Raw genomic sequence first — 5898 nt, 5'->3', positions numbered from 1 at the left:
AAGACATCACAGACACCTTAAAGTTTTAGAGACATTTCAGCATTTGGTTCTCATTATGTATCATTTTATTACCACACTTGCTAGTTGGTTACTATGTAATTTAGCCTTTTATCATTAGAGTTGTATCCCTCATCATTTGCTAGCATTTAGAGAGAGATTGTTGGAGTATGAAAATGCTCTACAAATTACGAGTGATAAGTTAAGTTATTTTATTCCCTTTTTCTGTATTCTAAGTTATCTCTCTCTATAAATAGAGAAGGATGGTCATTGTTTTATGTGTGCACCTAAAATGTAGTCTTTTATTTTAGTTAAAGAGAAACTCTCAGTTGGGATTTCTCCCACCGAAGTGTTCTTCATAGTTATAGTTGTAACCTCTCTTTCTATTATAATCATCGGATTATTCATCTGTTTTGTTCTTCATAGATTTTGTTATCGTTAAATCTAAAGATCAAATTATTCTGCACTTAGCCGATCGTCAAAATGGGTTCCTACAATTGGTATCAGAGTTGTACCTTGAAGATCTAAGCGATTATTTCAAGGGAACGAATCCCGATCGACTACTTTCATCTTCTTTTTTCGATTTTCATACAAGAATTTCTGGGTTCACAACAGAATTTTTTTTATAATGAGTTTTTGATTTTTGAAGTTTTGATTTAAAGCTTTTTCAAACTTTCAAGAATAAATGTTGTTGTTTATTACAATTTTCTGCTGAAAATCCTTTTTTACAAAGATTTTATCTTGTTGATGAAAAAGAAGAAGACGATGGATGATATTTATTGTGTAGCTCACTTGAAGATATTGCTCCAGGAATCTTGATGCTATGGAAATAGACAAAATATCTTGGGTAGTATGGAGATTGGAGAAGATTTTTCTTGAAGACATTATCAGCTTATTCTTTTGAATTCATTATCTTCACATGAGAAATCACTGAAGGTACGAAGTTCTTGTTGTTTCTTTGAAGTTGGTTAATGCTTGATAGATATCTTGAAGGACTTTTAAAAAACATAAGTCCTTTTACTCTTTTTTAATGAAAGAGTACTCCACCATTTTCTTTACGCACGTTTTCTCGACAATTATCATGTAACAAGCAACCAACACCCATACGTTTACTTTAAATTCATACCTTATCCTTACTTTTTGCTTTTATCTCTCATACTTTCTGCCACTTGTTCATCTTCCTAACACCCCACCTTATCCCCACATGCTTTATAAATTATTTCCATGAATTAACACGAATTTATAGCCCTTTCGGTATCAAATTTCATGAAAAACAACATTTTCCATCATCATCCCTCTCATCTTAAATGCTCAGCACCGACGACCAAAAGTCTGACCGAAGACATTTTCTTACCGAGAAGATAAGAAACACAGATGTCTGCTGAAGGTCCTCTTATGTGCAGCATGTGTTATCCCTCGCAGACCAAATACCTTGCACCAAAGGCTAGCCGCTACTTATGTGTACCGAAGACTAAAGCATGACACTCTCCCCTTCGCAACCTCCCTACTATTCGCAATCAACATTCGCCTACTCCTCGATACAACCTCCTTGTTCCTCGCATCCTTCAATCCTCTATACCCTGTCTTCTCAATCCACCCACCTAAGCCTTCACCGCAGACCCTCACACACCTATTCTCTTCCAACCACCGAAGACCTGCTTACCCTCTACTATAGCCTCTCTTCCTTCCTCACCTTCATCGTAGCCTATCCTACCTCCTCTTCTCAGCCCTCCTCAAAACACTATCTAATGCCTCCTCATCGGATCTAACCCTCCCCACCCCTTACCCTTCTAAAAAAAATGCATCCCCCCCCCCTTTTTTTTTTCTATATGTCACCCCCTCTTTTTGTTTAGTATTAGTTTTTTTTATTTTATTTAACACTCATTTAACCCATTTTAATTATCACCAATTATTTTTAAATATTTTTTGGTTAGCTTTTTTCCCTTTCACCAAAAACTAAACCCCAACAGTTACCATTTTTCTAACACCAATATATATTTTTTTATTTTTAAAACCAATTATTTTGTTAGCACCAATTTTTACCACCGTAACCCATGATCTAAAGCACTTTTGTAAAAGAATGATTTTTACAAGACTCGATTTATTGTCTTCACAAAAGACATTTTTATTGGAGATTTACTCAAACTTCGAACGTCACGATGGATTACTTCTTGTCGATTATAATGGAAGAATCTTGTTATTCTTTCCATGAGGATTGCCCTTTAATCAAGGTCCGTCGATCAACATTCCTTGGATCAGTGTCTTAGGACCAATTATCCTCCATACCGAAGTCGTACATCATATTTCCCTTGGCAAAGTTAGCACCACAGTTTCATCTCATCAACAAAATTGTTTCACAATCTTCGCTCTACTAAGACTTTTTGTGACTATTAGCTCTTGATCTTCGGTTGATGAAGCATGTGTCTTGAGCAAGTGGACTTTATTTATTGAAGACCGCTTCAGGAGTTCCGGCACCGCAGTTTGGATACAACATTTTTTAGCAGAGTAGAGATTTTTCACACATAGTTCTTATTGTTATTTTGGTACTTGTTCAGACGGTTTTTCAGCAACATAATCAACCGACTACAGATGATCGGAGATTATTTATTTTACTCGCATTCTATTGTTTTATCGATACCCTTCATACATCTAGGGATAGCATGCGAAGCTGTTGCGATATGACACTTTCCATTCTGATTGATTTATTTATTTTTGATATCCTGAGTTCCTGACATTAGTTATCAAAAATAGTGAAAGAATATTATGAGCATCCAGATTATTGGTTATGTTTTTCAGAGTGTGGATTTTGAAGTTATCTATGAAAAGGAGATTATTTAGTGTTTTGAGGTGCTAATTGATCTTGGCTTATCATCTAATTGTTTAGTCAAACTAATGCCATGATGATAGTTCTGATTGAAGTTTGAAGTCCGATCCTTGCCTGCGGATCACTGTAGCTTCTATTCCTGGATCCAGACTTGTTTTAGACTTTTGAAGCCGAAGTATGACTTGATTATAGGACGTTCATTGCAGAAGTTATTGTGATACACTTTTGAAGTTGATCAGCTTGGTTCACTTATCACATTTGTAGATTGGAATCTCACTCTTCAACATCGGAGATGATGGACTTTGTTGCTTAGAAGACTTTGACTATAAAGATTTCATCGCCCAGTTTCAAATATCACAGACACTTCAAAGTTTTAGAGACATTTCAGCATTTGGTTTTCATTATGTATCATTTTATTACCGCACTTGCTAGTTGGTTACTATGTATTTTAGCCTTTTATCATCGAATTTGTAACCCTCATCATTTGCGAGCATTTAGGGAGAGATTGTTGGGGCATGAAAATGCTCTACAAATTATGAGTGATAAGTTAGATTATTTTATTCCCTTTTAGTGTATTGTAAGTTATCTTTATATATAAATAGAGAGGGATGGTCATTGTTTTAAGTATGCACCGAAAACGTAGTCTTTTGTTTTAGTTAGAGAGAAACGCTTGGTTGGGTTCTCTCCCACCGAAATGTTCTCCATAGTTATAGTTGTAACCTCCATTTCAATTATAATCATCGGACTACTCATCTGTTCTGTTCTTCATATATTTTGTTATCATTAAATCTTAAAATCCTTTTATTCCACACTTAGCCGATCGTCCAAATGGGTTTCGTAACGTCCCAAAACTATGGCCCAATTTTTTTTAATTTAAATAAAACAATATTCCAAAAACATCATCAATATAATCCAAGTGAAACTAAGTGTATCAACATCATATCAATCAGAGTAAATCACAAAAGCGGAACTATGTGGTGTGTGCGATGCAGTCATCTCGAGTTTTTCCCTTTGGAACTAGATGTACCTGAAACATAAACTGAAACCTGTAAGCACAAAGCTTAGTGAGTTCCTCAAACAACCCTATACCATACATAATAAATCATATATTGGTCCCCCGCTCGGCGTCGAGCCCCGCCCGGTATACAGATCTATCATTCTTAGGCCCCGCCTGACATCGGGGCCCGCCCACTATACACATACAATATGTATCACATAATCATGCTAACACATACAATAGTCATCAAACAATAGCATACGTTTCAGTCATCGGGCCTCGCTCGGCGTCGAGCCCCGCCCGGTATACATAGCAGCACATAACACATGCAAGGGTCACACAAACTCCTGGCATCCTAACATGTCACACCCCCAAACCAGAATGGCGGAAACATTCGGGGGTGGATGACTTCACGTAGTATCACAACAATTGAATATTGTATAGAAAGTAACACAACCATCATATATATAAAATGAAAACGTATATTATTGCGTTATACATGTTATCAAAAGAATATTACAATATGATGATAAATGTTCAATAATAAAAACATCCTTTGTGTTCCTTCTCCCAAAAGCTGGTAGTTACCTGTATCACTGATTCCCTGAGAAATACAAGTGGTTTTGAAAAGTGTCAACAATTAAGTTGGTGAGTTCATGAGTGTTTCGAGTTGAAGAGTATATCCTTTTTGGTAGTAAATTGGTAAACGAGGTTTTTAGAAAGTCCAATATTTTCTTGTAAGATGATTCAAAAGTTTCCAAAGTTGGAATGTGTTAGTATCTTTTATACTCGAATGATAAAAGCAACTTTGTATGAAAAATAATGTAGAAAACTGCAATGCACATATGAATCTCGTAAATCAATCTTGTTTTATACTTTTTATGTGAGTTTTATAACCATACTATTGACACTGACGGCCTGTAACAACATTCTTTAGGTGTTGCAGTGTTATGACATTTGTCACCCCAAACCTGCCGGTCTAACTATAGCTAGTAGTTTAGGTGCGGGATTGTCAATCCCGTATAGATCTATACACAAGTATCACGCTCTCCCTCCAAGAGATTATGGTATATAATACAGGACTTGAAATGCATACAAAAATGTACGTTGAAGTTTGAATATCTCACATTGCCTAGTATAAGTAGATTTACAATGAAATGACCTTACTTCTTTTGAAAGTGTTTCGTTTTTCAAGATGTATATGTAAAATGTAGGACTGACTTGTTAACTATGCCCATTATAGTTTTTCAGATAGTATGTTCCATTTAGTAGAAATAACTTAGTGACATAATCGCTCTTGTATACATAAGATGTTTGTATCGATATTCGAAGATAGAAATTTCATTTATGTTTCTAAAATGATACTTTAACGTGTAATGTACTTGTATTCCCCCCCCCCCTAAAACATGAAAAAGAAATGAAAAGTAGGGGTATGAACTCACCCGTTAAGTTTGAAGAGAGGGACTAGAGTTAAGTAGAACTTCGATCGCGGATAGTTGCGTCGTCGGGCTCTTTGGGGATCTCTGCAACGTAAATCTTTCGTCGGGGGCTCGAGTGCGGAAACCGAGGTGAAGGGAGGGTCTCTGGAGCTTAGAAGTATGAGAGAATAACTGAGGGCTTGTGATTTGTGTGCAAAAACTCGAGCTTATGCCTTCTATTTATAGGGCTGGAAACCCTCGTACGCGGCGCGTACCTCCGAAGTACGCGGGGCGTAGTCAGTACGCGGGGCGTACTTCGGTTACGCGGGGCGTAACAATGCGTCATGGCTTACGACTCTTGGCTAGCTAAGCGTAGCTTGGGCGGGCCGATGGGACTCGACTCTGGGTCTAGTACGCGGGGCGTACTCCCAGAGAACGCGGGGCGTAATCCGCCCTGTCCTCTTCTAAATTCCGTAACTTTAGCGTACGAGCTCCGTTTTTTGTGTTCTTTATATCCACGCGTAGGTGAGATTATGCTCTACAACTTTCATTTAGACTCCGTCGGCTAGTTTTGTCTTTATTTTTAATGATATATTTTTAATAGGCCGGGCCTCCTAAAGTTCGTTTAAAAACTCATAGGTTCTTTATTCGACGTCGGTTTT

At 37.1% G+C, this 5898-nt stretch overlaps 1 long non-coding RNA gene across 1 annotated transcript; it reads left to right on the top strand.

The window, feature by feature from the left end:
- The first annotated feature begins 303 nt into the window (after nt 1-303).
- Nucleotides 304-3445, top strand: LOC144997186 (uncharacterized). Its single transcript, XR_013659721.1, has 2 exons — nt 304-933; nt 2905-3445. It is a non-coding gene; the product is annotated as an uncharacterized LOC144997186 (long non-coding RNA).
- The last annotated feature ends 2453 nt before the right edge of the window (nt 3446-5898 follow it).

This window comes from Lactuca saligna, chromosome 1 (genome assembly GCF_052625555.1).
Source record: "Lactuca saligna cultivar CGN05327 chromosome 1, ASM5262555v1, whole genome shotgun sequence".
NCBI lineage: Eukaryota > Viridiplantae > Streptophyta > Magnoliopsida > Asterales > Asteraceae > Lactuca > Lactuca saligna.
The sequence above is the reverse complement of the archived record's forward strand: the minus strand, read 5'-3'. Positions and strand labels throughout refer to the sequence as shown.